Genomic DNA, 17,396 nt, shown 5'->3' on the forward strand with positions numbered 1-17,396 from the left:
CTAAACCACGAGAAATAGGACGTTACAAATCCTCATGCAGTTCTACACTTCCAGCACAACAGCTCATTTTATTTCTGCTCTTGGCAAGGTTAGAATAAAAGGCTTCTTTTCTTTGCTCCATAAATGTTTTTAGATGCTATATTACTTGAACTTAACACAGCAGTAATTGCACTGAAAAAGGGCAATCTGAATTGCTTCCTGAAAGAAGGAAACGTTTATACTAACACGCGCATGAACAGGGAGCGCAGTTACAAAAGGTCTGTTTCAATCCTATCACAAAAAACTTGACCAAACTCACAAACTCTTCCAGGAAGAAATGGTTGGAGAATTTTGATTTTCCACTCTAAAGCAACAATGTTTCTGAGATATACTGATTATCCATATCTCAATATAGCAGTAAATTTTACATCCGCAGAGTATGTTTCTACTGTATGTTCCAATAAAGCAAGTCCTATAGGCACTGTGTTTTGCTTTGCTTTTTATTACGAACTTTTTTATTAGACTCTAGTTTGTCTTTTTACATTCATTCCAGAAAGCAAGCAAGCCCTTGTTTTAAAACTCTAAAAAAGAACAATGGTAAATAAATTGTTCCCTATCTCAGTGCCAGTTCCTATTTGTTTATACTAGCAACATAATTGGAAGAGAGCATTTAGAAAATTATCATTGTTAATGTCTCATTTCTATATACTCATATACATACATACAAACAACATGCCTTCTATAGCCTTATTTGCTCTAGGCTAAAAGCTTGAATGAAAAGTTTCACCCTGGAAGAAGGCCTGCCAAACTGAAGGATGAAGTCAGTTTAGCCCTTGTTACATTACAAATATAATCCAAAACTGAAGTTTCCTGGACTGGAACAATTTTTCCCCCCTTTTTTGTATATTTTAATACTTAACATGTCTATGCTGATGATAAGCCAACCTACACTAGCTGGGATGTTTTGTTTGGCTTCATAAAGCAAAATAAAGTGGAATTAGTATTTAAGTTCTTTTTTTTTTCTTTTCCTCCTCCATTCTGGCACTGTTTTATGCATGGCTCAGGGCAATATTAGTTTAAACTATGACTAGAGCAACAAGAAATCTCTTCTGTGGGGGATACAGCTGTTTGTAACCTGACACGAACCACTGGAACCTAAATCCTACCTGTCTGGAAATTTTGCAGAGAAACAGGATCTCTAAGAACTACCATCATGAAACCAGTATAAGGACTAGTGACAATTAAATCAAGGTTTTTGGTTGGATTCTTCATAGCTTTTCCCTTTGTGCAGTCATTAGTGCCCATGTGCAGCACACAAGAAGTCCTCCCAGCACTCCCAGTGCTGGCCATTCACTCCCCAGAAGTACAAATGGCTTTACAAGGTGGAAGGTAGCAGAAAAAAAATTAGGGTCTCTGAAAGCTCTGACACCATTGAAACACTGAGAAACTGAGGTAAGTGGGCAAGACAGAGTTGGCTAGAAATGACGGGATAAGATTCTGAGCCCATCCTCCCTGGATACAACTGTGGAATTACCATTTGATGCTAATTTTCACCACAATAAAAGACAAAGTAATCTAAAACCTTGTATTTTGAGATCTACAGGCTACTACAGATGAATCTATGAAAGAGGAAATGCTTTTCTTACTAAGATACTTGGCAGAGGTTGTTGACATGCCTTTACCTCTAGAGGAAAGTCTCCATTTAAATACTGACTTTGAAGTCTGAAGCTAATCAGTATACATGTAATATATTCCCTTCCTTCAATTCTTCAACAGGTGGGATTCTCAAAATTTTCATTACAATATTTGTTAGTATTTCAAATGCTGGCTATGTCTTTTTTTTTGGTTTTCAGCCAACAGGCAGGCCTTTGAAATATCACTGATTTCATTAAAAAGCCCTCCTTCTAAGACTGCCTTTAAGTAGCCAAGACATGCAAACCCCCTGCCTACCTTTTGCACGCTCTGCTAAGAAGATGCAGATGCATCTGCTTAGAAGATACAGATGAAGTGCATCCTCTTGCCTGGCAGAGCATAGCCGTCCTCTCAGCAAGATGTCAGACACGTATGAAATTATCTTTCTCTCTTTCTCTCTTTCTCTCTTTCTCTCTCTCTTTCTCTCTTTCTCTCTTTCTCCTCTCCTCTCCTCTCCTCTCCTCTCCTCTCCTCTCCTCTCCTCTCCTCTCCTCTCCTCTCCTCTCCTCTCCTCTCCTCCCTTGCTGCATACTGGCAACTCAGCACCCATGGGAACAGACCCCCTCCCAGCTGTGGCAAGGAGTAGCTGGGGTCTGCCCACGCTCCCCTAGCATACCCGCCTGCTTGCTTTCCTGGGGAGCCTCTTCGGAGACAGTGCTTCTTTCTCTTCAGGTTCATGGCCTTCCCAGAAAACCTGAGTTTTCCTTCACCATGGCACTCTCTGCCATTTAGGAAGGCTATCGGCAACACTCAAGCCAACCATTTGGAGAATCAGGAAAAAAGTTCACGAGGATGGAGATGAACTTTTATGTGGTTTTGCCCCTTGCCTAGCACAATACAGCCCCAATCCATGTCTGCAGCTTTTAAGTGCTAAAGGCAGAGGGCAAGTAATAAAGTGAAGCCAATTCACGGCCCTAAATCAATCAGAAGAAGGTTTTCTCTGCCAACATAAAAAGAGACTGTTCTGAAAAAGAAATCTTTGTTTTAACATAGGTTGATTCCTTAGCAACACCCAATCCTGTCAAACCTATTCTGTTGATGGGGTTTAGTCCTGCTTCAATCCCGTTCAGACGCTAAATAAATGAAAAAAAACCATTTAGTCTGATCTAAAAACTAATGCTTAGCGTTTTTAACATTTTTATGATCCTTGCTTTTATTTCCTGATTTGCATCTATATTTCTAGTCAGCATATATTAGTAGAAATGTTTTACTAACAGTTAAAACTGCTACAGCAGGTATAGGGTATACTACGCAGGATGGCTGCAAGCAAAGTAAAATTTTCCTACTTTGATCAGGTTGGGTTTTTTTTAACCGTTGGAGTGTTGTGGTTGAAAACGCACTGAAGTTCATGCTAAATAAGGGTATAAAAATGCAAAGAGATATACTGGCAGCAATCATAAATGATGCCAAGCAGTGATGAGACTCTTGTTCTGGTGTTCAGCTGTGTTCAATCTACTCCAAACTTCTCAGATTTTTCGGTATCTGTGCAAAACATTCTGTTGTGCCTGCTCTGCTGCGGTAAAACAGTAAAATTCTTGTGAATCTGTATTTGGACATGAGGTAGTATAGCAAAGTGCTGGTAATACACACTCACTGGTAGGAAACCTGCCACTATAAGTAAACCTACCAATCACCAAACCTGGTTTGGTGAATTGATTAAACAAAATTTACTAATCGAACACAGCAGAAGCAACTCTATATAGGAATAGTATATTTCCTTAGTTCATTGTACCTTGTACTTTATTTTAATGCATTGTACAATTTCATAGTACTTCTAGTAACTATAGTGAATTGTATGATATAAAAACCCCAGGTATGAAGTCTGATATTACCTGTAACAGACCCTGGAGAGCCGTGAGAGACACCAGGTTACTCCCAGGGAGGAATGGCACAGCTCTGTGTGTTCCCATTACCCCTGCGCTGATACAAAGCCACAGCAGAATCCTGTAGCATCTCACAATCCTGAAGCGACATTTAAGTAGAGGAATACAAAGACTTTAAGACGAATTTATGAGTGGTGGTAGACTGGTCTACTTACAAACCACATTTATTCAAACATATCTTGTACCTCACATTCTGCTTTTCCACTTAAAGAGCCCAATTCTGTGAACAGTGGCAGCCACACAAGCTGGGGATTTTTGACTTAACACAAGAAAATGAGCACCACGGAGCTTTTCTTAAACAAGCAGACAGACAATATGTTGTGTCCCAGAAGAACCAGAAGAAATACTGTTTAAAGTTAGTCAGGGAGGAGGGAGTACCCACACCCACAGACCTGAGGTCCAGCTCTGGACACAGAACCCCACCGACTGCATTTGCACACAAGCACTGACTGCCAGCGCACACCCCAAGTTCGCATTGCAAATCAGGTAGCTGGATACCGCCACGTTTTAGTCTAAAGATGCTGTACTTTTACAGATTTTCTTCTATTTTAACTACTTTTTGAGATTGCTAAATCTCTTCAGATTGCTCCGAAAGCAGCAGCAATTATTAACAGTGAACTAATTTATGATGAAATGGACTTATCATACTAACTACTGATAATTTTTTTAAGCTTTAATTGTTCGAATTTGATACAGCTCTTCAAGAATCCTATCCAGTGTGCTTTCACAATTCTCAATGGATAGTATTTATCTGACTTATTTACTAATTACTTCCAAATTACAAGTGTCCCTCAGGTCTGAATCATTTTTGATGAAAGAATGAGCAGACTTACATAGTTTTATACCATGAGGGAAGAGAAATTAAAGGAAAAGAATTTGTATGGCTCAGATCAAGCAAATGGGAAGCTTCATTCCTTTAAAGTGTTTTCTAACTTTATCACCACATACGGGTAACAATTTGTGTCTGCTGAACCTTCCACGCCATCACCATGCCAAGGTCTCCAATTAGTTTTTTTTAGTAAACGGAGATAATCATTAAAAGCTATGGCAAAAGCAGTATTCCAGACTGCAGATACTGTAAATGTCACTGTCTCCATAAAGAAACCGAGTATGGACAAGCACATGAAGAATAATCACATATTTTCAAGCCACTTAAATAGAACATGCCCAAGGGCACGCTGTAGAGGAGCCCACGTTTCCGTCAGTGGGTAACATATACAGTTGCCTTTCCAGGAGTCAAGAGAATCCAAGTTTATGTGAATTCTAAAATATCACTTTTCTGCCAAGCACACTGTTGTAAGAAACAGGCACATCGGTGTCTTTGGTTTAAAATCAATTTCACTTGGCTTAGGCATCAGAGAATCGGGGAAAAAATAGACTTTTAGTACACAACATTTGCTTTCTAAAAGCACTGTCTTTCTTCTTAGAAAATGTAACATTGTTAATATAATACATATTTTATGTACTCTATATACTCTCTGTACAGCTACTACTTCTCCAGCATTTCAGCCAGTGACTGATGACTCCAGATTAGTTGTGTGTTTCCTCCAGCATCACCATGTCACTATAACCACCTCTTGATTTCCAAACCTCAGGAGAAGTAGCATCCCTATTCTGAACCATCTCCAAGACCTACGAACCAGTCACCATTGCTGCAAGTCTTGACCCAATCTGTCTTTTTCTTGACGACACTTTTATTCAGCATGCCTGTTTCCAAGTCACTTGACATTTTCCCGAGCACTTCTCATACATGGGACTTGCAATTTTCTTCTTTTGTAACCTCGCTTCAGATGGATGGAAAATGAGGGGAATCTTTTGCTTAAAAAGGTATTGTATTTCAAAGAACAAAAATATAACTGTTTTGTTTAGCGAATCTGAATGAAAAACTCAATTTCCGTTTACATCCCAAAACCACAGTGGCACTGGTGTGGTATCAAATATTACTTTCTGAGAAACTTGGACAGTGGGGTAATGAGCAACTCTCCTGTTGCTCCGCTGTTACTGACCACACTTGCTGCTTTATAGCTGATTCCAAACAACTGGGCGGGGGGAATCACATATAAAGAGGCTGACTTTAATCCAGTCGTAAGGTAAGGAAGACTTCATACTCTATCACATATACTTACTGGGTACATTCAGCACTTATAATACAGTTTTGAGTCACAAAACTCCAGTAGCGTCCATCTAACAGCTTTATTGTCTTTGCACAGCTGTATCATTGTCTGGCTGTTAACATTCCTGCCTCATTTACTTAAAATGTTAAAAGTCAGTAAATAAGGAAATAATATCAAGGATTTAATGGGGGGTAATTTTATTATTTTAAAGTGTCATACTTCTTAACTATTCTTTAGAAAATAAGTAAACAAATTCAGAAACGGGGTTAAAGTGGCACTATCAAAAAGCAAACTACTGTAGAAAGAGGCCTTTACTTTCTTGAGCTTCTTTCTTGAGCTGGATCAGATGTCTATCTTAGCCATGCTGAATTTCTCAGCAGTCAAGGCTATGAATTATTATTGGCTGCTTGACTGATTAGACATGGTGCTGGTATGCCTGAGACCTTCCAAACACAGCAGGGGTTATTGCAGCAGTAGACAATATTACAATATTGCAGTATTACAGGCTATGCAGTTTCCTATCCCTTCTCTCAGCTCGTGCAACGGGTTTATGAGACTCCTTGGAAACTTTCATCTGCAAGCACGGGATGAAGTAGCACCAGTAGTAATTCAAAGCTTTGCAGCTCTGCAGTCTGAAGAGCACAGACACACTATTTCTAGAAATGCCAAGAAGATAAAAATTCATTGAGGTGATCTCCTCCGTCGGGGCCCTGCTTGCTGAAGAAATTGTTCAGGAAGTCTCTATGCAGAGCACTACAGTGCCGTGCAGTGATGCTTGAGCTAGCTCAGGAATCAAAAGATGCATCCTCATATCTATTCATATTGCTTTGCAGTTCCTCTTTGATGGCTATGGTCTTGGTGCTATCACCACCTGAAGAATCCTTGGGGCACTTTCAACTGCAACTAGTTATTGTTTGAAAAAAAATAAAGAGCCTCTGAGTCACACACGACAAAAGCAGAGTTCCACATATACAGCGTGCTCTAGCTGTGCCCTTATTTATCTCGTGACGACCCTGCAAGAGCAATGTATATTCCAGTGACTGCAAGGCTTAATTGTTTTAATTCCGTGGTCCAGGAGTTTTCAGCAGGGTTTCTCTACTGCTTGCAGCTTTTGCAGGCTGTAGCAGTATATCTGATCACTGGTTTAAGTAGCTGTGATCACATTACACCCACCCTGCACTCTTCTCATTGGCTGCCTATATAGCGGCAGATTGATTTTTAGCTGGCTCTGTTGGTCTTTTTAGTGCTCCTAATAATAAAACGCCTGAGCAAATAGAAAACCTTCTGATAGGTATTTTATGCAGACACCCTTTTTCAGGAATTAACCCATAATAATGTACTGTATCTCGACGGACAATTGTACGTTTGGTGTGGGATGTGTTAGGCAAGAAGCAGTAATGTCCCTCTGCTGCAGATGCTAGCACCGGCACAGATGGCAAACGGGACAAAGACTGCGCCTTGCACACACATGGAGCACCTCCTGGCCTCATGAACTGCAGAGCTCAGCAGGTGCTGGGTGATCCTGCCTGAAAAAAGAGTCCTGCCAAACAGTGATCAACAGCACCTTGTCTCTTCCAGGAGCAGCACCTCCTGACTTCTGCCGAGTCTCTCCTGGCGCTTTTAAACTCGAGCCCCGGAAAGAAAAATACAGTCGAGCATCAACTTCAGACGCTCTCAGCCCCTGCCTCAGGGTGAGGGCTCATTCCAGCTTGACATCTGTTCCAGCCCTGCTCACTCTGTCTATAAAGTGACTCAGCCAAATTAATTCAGTGTCTTTAAATACAGCGTATTTAGAGACCTTTGCTCATTTGGCTCCATCTAACAACAGCAAGTACCTGCAACGGCATGCTTTGGTCTTCACATCATTCAGAAAAGAGCACTCAGAGCAGAGGAAAGGGCTGGTGCACAACCAGGTCTCACTCCTATACAGAATTAAGTCACAGCTAAGGTGCCCCTAACTTGAAAAATAAAAAGCATTTCCAGACACACAAACATTTTCTCTATATTTTCTAATACCTATCTGAAATTTTGCAATTTTGGCAGCTGGACGTTTCAGGCTACAGATGTTTAGACACAGTGAAGAGCAGCTCAAGAGCACACACGGAGAACACTGATCCCAGTCTCAGGTTATTGCCCCCTTCATGCCTTTCCACAGCAGGAGCTGCCACTAAGGAAACCCTGAATGACAAGATGGCCATCAAACAGAAACATTTTTCACCTGGAGGTGAGAGTATAACTAGGCCAACAAAGACACTCTCTTCTACCAAGCAGGGAGGGAAAAGCTGTATCAAACAGTGAGCTCTCAAACCAGACACTCCAAAAAGCTCTCCAGCAATAGTCAGGTGGGAGCAGGACTCTAACTGTGACTCCTTCTCCAGTAGATACTGGGCTAATGCTTCTGCCTTACCACGTACGCCTGTACACAGCCACGCACAATTTGGCTCCAAGCTATACTGCTCTGAATTTACCCTTTAAAAAAAAAAAAATCAAACCTAAAATAAATAGAAAAAATACAATCAGCCTGAACAAGAAATAGCAGTGAACAATTACGATGGAATGAATATCAACTATGCAGAAATATTTCTAAGGGAGAGATTAGCTTTCTATAACAAACTCTGGTTTTAACCTTCATAACTTCAACAAAGTAAAACCCAGTCACATGAAATTTCACAGTCATGGTCTTGTGCCAAGGAAAGCTTCTCTGGAAAGTTTGAGGTAGATCGGCCAAGACATCTTGGAGATATGAGAGTTCCAGAAAAGTGAGGTGTTCTCCATTTCTTGGACTGTGTCCTAATTTTTTTTGGCTCATCATAACTTAAAAATGGTTGGCTTAGACATTCCAAATTTGCTTGGCTACTACTGGTGCCTTTGGCTAGTTGCAGGCTATTTTACTACTAAATGTGGGTTTGTGCAAATTCTGAGCGCTGCAGTTGTTAACACCACATGTTGGCTTGTATATACCGTAGGCAAGCCAGCCTGGCCCAGTGCAGGCTCCTCAATCACCTCATCAGCTGTGCTCAGGAGGCAGTGCCGAAGCCCAGGACCCTCTCCTCAGGTCCCACTGGGTTTAAGAACTTGCCTGGACTTTACAGTCTCCGTGGGGGAGCTACATTTCACCAGGCTGAAGAGAAATGGTCCCAGAGTGCTTCCAAGCCTTGCCAGTACCAAAGTGCCCCTCTTGGAAAAATAAGCACGCACCAGGCACAGATGATTTCCTCCCAAGACTTACTGTCATCCTCCTACTCCTTCAATCCATACTTAGCCTTACTCTCTGACGTGCACAAAAATTTTCCCAGGGAACATCCACATAACTCCCAAGTACCCCCTCCTCTGTGGATTACTGATCCAATCTATTTTCCATTGCCACAGTGATTGCAAACTGCATGGTGGGGTCTGGGTGCTTCTTCTGCAGCTTATTCCCTCTCTCTGCTCCACTCCCTCGGTCTCCAAGGCCCTCTTCCAGATTGGGAGCCTCGTACACATAGACACAACATACCTCATTAGACTTCTGGGCAGGAAAACCCAGGGGGAAGATCTCAGCCCTCAAGAAGCAAATTTCCCCTGAGCAAACTAAAAGCTTTGATGAACCCTGGAAAGACTGTGGGTAAGGAACTCGCTCCTGGTGGGGACTGCTCTGTTCACAAGCAGTCTTGATTTTGATAACGGATACTATGGCAACCTCATGCATCTCTTGACACAGCCTTCAGCAATGGTCAACTACTTTAAACAATTCTCCTTAATCTTTGATATTTCCTTTGACAATGACTATCACCTGCCGAGTTGCCAGGAAAAACAAGCAGTGCACCGCTGATCAGTGGCGGAAAACATTAGGACATTAAAAACACTTCTCGGTGAAGTATGTTTCTACACAGAAAATGCCTCAGTTACAAAGAGACCTATTCTTTTTGAGATGCACACATGCGTGACTCCCATTCACAGGAGCTATGCGAGTGCATCCAAAGTAGAATAGGCTTGAAAGTGTCTACATTTACCAAACATTGATCCCACACAGAAGTGCTTTTTGAGAATGACACATTCTTCGACCTACTGCATCTTACTTTTGCTCTTCAGAAACAAAAGATTTTGCCACAACCACATCACCTACATTTAAAAAAACAAAAACGGTGATACGAGCACAAAAAAAATCCATAAAATATAAATGATCTACCTAGTAGATAGTAAGAACTGAAGTTTTTTCCACATTTCTCATCCAACTGCATAGTTATCAGAGTTCTTTTATTCGTACTGGCTTCATATATCTGTTCTGCCACCTTTTAAATGCAGATAACCTACCTCAGAGGTTTGCTCTTCTCAGGAGAGACCACGCAAAGCTCAGACAAGTTTTACAGAATACACAGCCCTGCGCTGGGTTGGCACAAACCTGCGGCGCACCAAGGAAAGCTGCAGCAGGAGGACTTCTCGCGGTCTCCCACGGAGCTCCTGCCTCCACTGCCCTTTGGGAAGGGGTGCTGCCCCGCTCCACCTCGCCGGCTGCTGTGCGAGCTAATGAAAAGAGCATGAGGAGGATCTGCCTGCACTTTCCTCCCCCTCTCAATCCACAGCGGGCCAGTCACAGTCTGACCCTAACTTAACACTTGGGCTGTAAACTTACTTAACACTTGTAGAAGAATTTATTTTTTCAAACATACTGATGGCAGCATATGGCCCATCGACAGGTTTATTATTATAAGACAATTTTTCCACCAGGTTATAGTCTTTTTTATAAACATATGTTTCAGCACATAATAAAATCCCTAAGAACTGTTTCTGAAACATAATCACTATGCAGGCACAGAAACTGCTTTTCAAGGTTTGTCAAGATAATGAAGGAAACAATCTTTTAAGGGACTTCCAGTTTTCTAAATGTCTTTTTCTAAATGTCTTTTAAATCTAAGGGTACCAAGAGTTATGCATGTTAAACAAAACCAAATAAAAAGAAAGAAAAAGAAAAGTGAGTTCTCTTTGTTAATGCCACATTATTCTCCATTTTGTCAAGGCAATCATTTTTATACTTAGTAAAACTTCTCCTTCCGCTAAGTAGACCTTTTAACTATGCTTTAAATCAGAACATGCGTTTTATGGGTGAACGATACGCTTCTGAAAAAAAGGTGGCATATTATAAAGAAAATGTCAACACCACACAGCTACAGCCACGCAAACTCATCAGTGTAAAACCACCCTTGATATTCTGAGCCCTTCAGCTGTGCTAATAAGAGGTCTGTGTGTGGAGTCAAGGTAGTTAGATTGCAGCCTTGCATCCATCTGCAAGGCTATATCCAAGTTAAACGTATAAAAATGTGTCACTGCTTGATTTTCCTATAAACCACATTTGTTTTCTTAAGAAATAACGCTTCTTGTCTATCAGCTATAATGCAATTTCTAAGCTAGCATCACAACCTTTAGGGAAAAAAAAAAATCACATAGCGTACACTGCTTTCTTCAAAAAATTCCTGCACTCCTTTTATTCTTAATGCTTCTTTTATAACGCTTCGTGATATATTTAGCCCAAGCGGGCTTTGTTTTAAAACCAGCGTCTTCGATACATCAAAATACGACCCAACTCGCATATGTTTCCTAAGAGCTTTGTTTCCTACCACCCAAGTTTATTGTCTCCTGTTGAAAGGAGCCTGCAGCTGGAATACAATCTAGGAATCACAGGGGTCTAGATCCAAAGCCTGCTTAAAGGCAGTCCAAGACCTTTCCCTGATTTTACGGGACTAGGTATTAGGCCTGTACTTCACTGAAGACACTAGAGACCTTCCAGACTGTATGATACAATACATTTAAATACTCCTTAACCGCTAGAAAAAAAATTTGCAACTACTTTAAACATTTCTTTGGTATTAAGGGTATTTGGGGGGAGAAAGAGCACTTCTGGGTTCCCCCCCCGCCTTACAATGACATTGGAAAAAATAATCACTCACCAGCAGATTTGAATCTAAGAAAAAAAATCCCTAATTTTATCATAGGCATACTGTTATAACTGGCATGCGTGAGCTTGCATCCAAAGAAAACTCATTTGTTAAAATTAATCACTGACTTCTCAGCCAATTTGTCAGTAACTACTATCAAGTCTGGACATGATTAGCTTCACTGGGAGATACAGCGTGCCCTCTATAATGCTTCCACGGGATGAAATCCTAAACTCAGTGAAGCCTTTGAACATTTTGCAAGCAACTTCAGATGGAGCCAGGACCTCATGTATGCTGCTGCGTGCTCTACTTCTTTCTGCCTTTACAGATTAAGCCTTTCTAGGAGAGACAGGCCAACAGCTCCAACAATAAAACATCCTCTTTCTCCACCAGCAGACAGAGCACGATTAGCCATCACGGGTCCCTACGCTGTGTTTGGAAACACTTAACTGGTGGGATCGGTTTTAAGCTAAGATGAGGCGTGATGTGCTTGTTAGCCACTCAAACGAGTCTTTCGACAAGGGGGCTGGCTCTGCTCATCTAATTGCAGTGGCTGCTCCTATGATGTGGAAACCTGTCTATCAGAAACCACATTTCACAGGTGACTAAACAGCCATCAGATGGTAACAGCTTGCATTTGTTACTGACCTCCATTCACCGCCGCAGCGTAAGGGTGAATGGCCCGATATCCCATTGCCAGGCCAGAGCCAAACACCTCCTGCTCTGCATACTGAATTATAAATTACCTACAATATTTTTCAGACTTGCAACGCATTGTGTTGAAACAGCACTTCGAACCAGCATCTTCTTATCTAGGAATCAGCCTCATAACAGAATGTCAAATTCTGCACTGCTCGGTTATGCAAAGACTGAGGGCATTTTGGACCATGATTGTAGAGCACACCACTACATTTTTATACACAAAAGGTGTTTACTTTGGTCCCTGTCCCTCAAACAGAACATCATGGGCAGAAGAGACTTGGTATTTCATAGAGAGACGATCAGAGCCTTTGCTGAGGGACAGACAGGACGGTGACCAGACCAAAAGTTGTCCTTCCAGTGATGGACTGAAAGGCAACTCCACTACCAAAATTAAATACAGAACTTAGCATAGCAGAGCTACTTTAAAATAAGTATCCTATAAAGATCCCTCATCAAATTTTACACCCTCCAGACCTTTGGCTCCATCGATGACATAATGAATTCACAAAGTTGCAGAACAAATCACCCCGTCTCACTAAGTCCTCTACACGTGGTGGGCCACATATCTTCCACCCAGACAGATACGCATCACAAGGGAAGAAGAAACTTTCCTTTCCACGGTTAGCAGCCATTTGGTTCACACGATTTTACGTTCAGTCCCCAGAGAGCAATCGCAGTCCCTTCACAACCCTGGCTATAAAACGCCCTAATCTCAGATAGTATTTGTACAATTTAATACAATAAACAGTGGATTGTACAAAACCTGCGGTGAATCCTACTCCGATGCCAACCACAGAGCTATGCAATGAATAACATTTACTTTTCATTTACATTTAGATTTCTGAAGTGCAGCCTTCCAGAAAGCACAATGCAACAACACACACAACACACAAGGTCGCATCTCAAACGAAATGTAACGGCAACCCAGGCCACCACATCCCAGAGCCCTGCTCTGCTCCACTTCCCCAGCTCCCACCGAACCTCTGGTCATCTTCAGCAGCGTGGAATATTTGGCCTCTCCAAAGCGACCGGCGTCGAAGGGGGCTTTGAAGGCCTGTAGACCAACAGGCTCTCTCAGAGCATCTGTCAGGAGCAAGTTCCCAAGGTCAAGGACCCTCATCAAGAACACTGGCATCAGCTCCCTGACATTGAATTCTTCAAGCATTTATCCTCCTGGAAGTAGCCAATCTTTGAAAAATGTATACAACAAACATAACGATTTTGGCATGCTTTGCCCTCAAGGCCAACTATTGAAGCACTGTTTCTAGTCTATGTAAAATTTTCAAACCAAATAAAAATAAATCTGAATTTCTTTTCAAAATTGCTTTTCTCCGAGTGTTACTGATGAAGAAAACCAGTTTTCTATGGTTGCACCATAGAAAAGACTGGATCTAAAATACAAAATGCTCGTAAGACCCGTCACAGGTATCAGGGTTTTTTACATTATTCTCAGGTATAATATGGTAGTTGTAGTCAGCTTTTCACATGATCTTGTCCCCTAAATATGACACCATGAGTTCTAATAAATTCCATTTGTTATGGAATTAATATATACGATTAAGCACATGAAGCAGGGGTTGCTGTATCTGAACCCTTTACTGTAAATTCTTTGTGGCGCAGATTTCATTCCATGCCGCTACTTTTACATTCTTAAAATAATTTTCAAGACACACAATGTCACTGGAAGAAATACTCTTAACTTCAGTAACCGTTTCAAAACTTTCAGAAAAAAATTAATTGCAGCTTTCCCATTTGTGTCATGGTTTGGTGGACACCTAAATATGAATGATAGAGTTTTAAGGAAGATCAAAACATTTTACCATATGACGGCATGCAGAACAATTGCTCTGAATTACTACCAGTAAAATCACAACGCAACTGCTTTTAGTTATGCAAATTGGAAATGTAGTGGCATGACTGCAAATGAGAGCCTAAAAAGTGCAAAGTTCAGGAAAAAGCCATGCATGCAGCTGCTCCAAAAATAACCATGGTCAGATAAAAGTCTGAAAGCAATTATTTGGGCTGAATATCGTACACAGACCACTGCACTAAGCTTCTATAATTAAACACGACAAAAGTTCAGATGGTGCCTAATAAACCATTTACTACGTTAATTATATTCAAGTGTGGCAGTCTAATGCTTGGTAATAACTAACAACAAGGGAAATAATTTAAAGAAGAGTATCTGATGCTGTAAATTTCTTCCTTTTTCGTTCATCAGTACCAACGTTACTAGCCAGCCTTTCTAACACACTTCAAACGCGTGAGAGGGATACTGCTTAGTGTCAGGAAGAGCTATTTAGGGGTTGTAAACCTTTACTCTGGGGAAGCCAACAGCCTTACTCGACAAAAATTATTTCTGCACTACGAAAGCAGCAGCAAAGCCAGATTTTCCGTTCCTTGAATCAAGTCCCTACGCCTTTGTTCCAAAGTTACGGTGTCACAGGGGAGCCCAGTTTTTTTGTAGCAGCAACAGCATCTCAACAGACCTTTGCAGATCAACAGATTTCCCACTGACCCTATTCCCCGGATTTGCCTTCACCAATCACACAGCATTTGTATACCTCTGCAATTTTAATAGTATTTGCAGCAATTTCTTATCAAGATAATTAGTATTAGAGAGGTATTTAATAAATTTTGGCTTCTTTTAATGCCATTAGTAGCTAAATACATGGAAAATGAGCCAACGCCATGTGCCCAAGTACATCTCTGTAGACCGCCAGCCAATTGCTTAGCAAATACAGAGAAGTTCCCAAAACACAATCTGAAAATTACTGCAGAGAGATTTGCATACAATTTCTGATGGACCAGTAGCATTCCAACAACTTATGTAAAATCCAGCATGCTCCACTAGTATATGCAGTAGCTAACATATACAGCATCAATTCACAATGCAGTCATTAGGATGCTACCAACAGGATGCTGTTTTATCTCATTTCACTAATTTGGAATAGAAAAAAAAAATCCAATTCTGTAGGATTACAATTGTTTTCTATTTTGCTTTCTTAATTTTAAATCAGGAAATGGTATCTCCAGATTTTATTTATGCACAACTCTACGTTTAATCTAAGAGGGCATATAACAATCATTTTGCAGATTTCAAAGAAGGACAGAGATAAGGTGAACATATAACTTTCTCCATAATGTCTTTCCACTGCGACGTTTACATATGCAATCCTAACATCCCTTTAAGCTCCTTTTATAAAGTTTTTATAACACTTTCCCTATTGTTTGGCCTTTCTTTTCCTTTCCTCAGTAGAAAACACATCACAAAACATAGATGTAGAGGTCTGCAACTTTGCAAAAAACCTCTAACATTTTGTATACATCCTCCAACTCTGAATGTGCAGTGTGGACAATGCTGGGAAATCCTGTCCTCTGCCCAGACAAACTGTAGAAGAAAAAGAGTTCTCTGACTACCACATCAGGAGTTGCGGAGGTCCTAACCTCCATCACAGAAGACTTCTGCCTACAAATAGTTCAAAGTCTTCACTTACAAGATCTCAAATCCAGCACTTTGACAGCAAACGGCAAGTGGAGCCCTGCCTGCTTCAGCAGAGGCGTCTCCCAAGACGCCCCTTTGTTGTCAGGTGCAGAATCAGCGCCGAATATCCTTGGGTTTGAATACTCAGGCAGGACCTCACCTCCAGACCCTTTATCACAGCTTCTCATTCAGCAACAAATAGCACATCTCTTCCCAGTAGTGCAGCTTTTGGTCTTAGCAAGACACACACAAAACCAGTAAGTAACCACGGCAGGATTTCCAGTCAAACAGTATTTTAATCGGAAAGCGCGTATGAAGGAAAAATACCTCTAAACAATACTTCAAATTTAAAATAATAATAAAACCCCCCGTTAAAAAAAACCTGCAAGAGCTTCATCTTTAAATGGAAAAAATGTAGTAATTCTTTCCCCATATCCTAAAGTCCCACACTATCAAAACCAGCTGAATTATTTTCGCATGATTTTCCAAACAAAAAAAGACATATACATATGTATGTATTAAAATTACCTGGATGCAGACACCACGCCTGGAAAGTTTCATTGCAAAGGGTTAAAGTTCAGAAAGTTTGCAAGACTGAAAAAGGAAAACCAGATTGAAAAACGAGGAAAAACCTTAACCTTGAGGCTTGCCTATCACTTAACATTTCTCTCCACGTGAAGAAATGAGAAGACTAAATCTTACTCCAACAGTTATCAACTAAATTACTTGAACGAGTAACCTCATCGAAATTTTTTCTAGTACCAACTGAAACACGTTACCATGACAGAATAAACTACAAATGGTAGTTGAGTATGAGAGATGATAATGTTCTCGATAAAATATATGAGCAGACCACAAGTGATCTACACTGCTTATCAGAGGTAAATTCGCAAAGACCTTTTTTTCCCTTTGAGAATACCGATTTTTATCTGCTAATACGGCTGCCTAACTGTTTATAAGCGCAATCTGCAAAAGCAAATATAGAACTAATAGAATAGCCTTGAAAAGCAGCCCCCAAAAAAGGTCTCATTTAAATTCCTGGAAAGCACCGCTTCTCTAAACGTATCTGTTCAAGCTCTCCTGAGCAGGCGAACCCTTCTGAAAGCACACCCTGCACACTCCCCGCCTGAAAACTGTGAAGCCAAGAAGCCACTAAGCTATGCCACCGAGAATCCATATGGCTTCACGTACAGGATTTTCCTTTCAGCAAACGCTGCACAGTAGAACCACCCCCCTCACACACACCCCACCCCCACCCACCCCACCCCCGCCAAAAAAGAAGTGCTTTCCGCCCGGGGGTGCCCCTACGTACCGCCGGGGCGCTCAGGGCTCTCTGGGGCGCCTGCCCCCCGAGGTGCAGCAGCCGGGGCGGCGCGGGCGCTCCGCCTCGCCGCTTCCCACGAGTTGCCTCTCCCCCCGCATGGTGGTGGCCGCCGCACGCACAAAGCGCAGGGCGCGGGCAGCCGCCGGGGGCGGGCGGCACCCCGGCTCCCGCCGGATCGCAGCGGCACCAGCGCCGGGAGGTGACAGGGGCGGCGGGCGGCTCGCAGCGGCGCGGCGCGGCGCGGCACCGCCCCCCGCCCCCCCGGGCGCTGCCCACCCCCCGGGAGCCGCCCCCCCCCCCCACCCC

At 41.9% G+C, this 17,396-nt stretch overlaps 1 protein-coding gene across 1 annotated transcript in view; it reads right to left on the minus strand.

Moving 5' to 3' along the window:
* ST6GAL2 (ST6 beta-galactoside alpha-2,6-sialyltransferase 2) overlaps positions 1-17,139 on the minus strand; it is a 54,025-nt gene extending 36,886 nt beyond the window's left edge. Inside the window, exon 1 of the mRNA XM_076360126.1 lies at positions 17,079-17,139. The gene's annotated coding sequence lies outside the window, so the exon portion shown is untranslated. The remainder of the gene's footprint in view (positions 1-17,078) is intronic.
* Between the last annotated feature and the right edge of the window lie 257 nt (positions 17,140-17,396).

The sequence above is a fragment of the Aptenodytes patagonicus genome, chromosome 1, assembly GCF_965638725.1.
Source record: "Aptenodytes patagonicus chromosome 1, bAptPat1.pri.cur, whole genome shotgun sequence".
NCBI classification, from domain to species: domain Eukaryota; kingdom Metazoa; phylum Chordata; class Aves; order Sphenisciformes; family Spheniscidae; genus Aptenodytes; species Aptenodytes patagonicus.